A 955-nucleotide genomic window follows, 5' to 3' on the forward strand; every position below is an offset into this window, starting at 1 on the left:
GAGATACCATCAATAATAATATTGAGCTCTTATTAGCTTTGTGTTAAGTGCTGTACATACATTTTCCTCACAATTATTATCACCATTTAATAGAAGAGGAAATTGAGCCAGAGAGAGGTTTAATATCTAGTCTGTAGCCACACAGCAGGAATGTGATTTTATCTGAAGGGTGATAGGAAATTGCTGAGTGGTATTACACAGGGGAGCCTCGAGACCAGATTCATGTTTCAGAAACATTGTCCAGTTGCTGTAGGTTCCCAACTCTACATCCCACTCTGGTTGGGGGAGGTGTCGGCTTCAACTTTTGCTTCTTTTATCCTTCTGATTCTGTTGACTAAGCCAGTTGATAGGAGGGAAGATGATAGCTGGAGCACTGCAGAAAAGGTTACTTTTTAAAAATGCTTTTTTAAAAAAATGAATAAACTTTATTATTTTGTTAGATCGAAAAAAAATATGGAATGCTTTCTGGATTTACAGGTCTTTCTTGTGCTGAGTCCATGCTCATGTTCTCTGTATCATTCCAATTTTAGGATATGTGCTGTGGGAGTGAGCACAGAAAAGGTCATGTTTTAAAGGGCTAGGAGTGATAGTCACAAGGAAAAATATATGAGTCTCAAGAGCATTTAGATTTGGGTAATAGTTTTAATAACAATATAAATATAACAAATTGATCCCCCAGTGAGCCTCTGTACCTAATTCAAATAATGGATATGATGTTACATCAATATTTTGAACATTTCAATTTACTCTTGACTGTAAAATAGATGATATAGTGCATAAGTTAAAGGCAGAGGCAGACAATTTTAAAGCAGATTTTGTTAGTGGTCCATGTGTTCTGCCCTCCTTCTTGGCTGAGGTTGAATAATAGTGGTCATAATTTGTGTTTTTCTTTGTCATGTATAGAGAGATGTATAGACCTCCTGGGGAGAGAGTCTTTCATGAGTGACAGTGCCAT

General features: G+C 36.6%; 1 non-coding gene across 1 annotated transcript; it reads right to left on the minus strand.

The window, feature by feature from the left end:
• Positions 1–447: 447 nt before the first annotated feature.
• Positions 448–554, minus strand: LOC146406972 (U6 spliceosomal RNA). The gene has a single exon (XR_014832506.1). It is a non-coding gene; the product is annotated as a U6 spliceosomal RNA (small nuclear RNA).
• Between the last annotated feature and the right edge of the window lie 401 nt (positions 555–955).

This window comes from Sus scrofa, chromosome 1 (genome assembly GCF_054392235.1).
Source record: "Sus scrofa isolate SSC_HxYL_T2T_F1_AM1 chromosome 1, Sscrofa_HxYL_maternal_Yorkshire_Landrace_v2.0, whole genome shotgun sequence".
NCBI lineage: Eukaryota > Metazoa > Chordata > Mammalia > Artiodactyla > Suidae > Sus > Sus scrofa.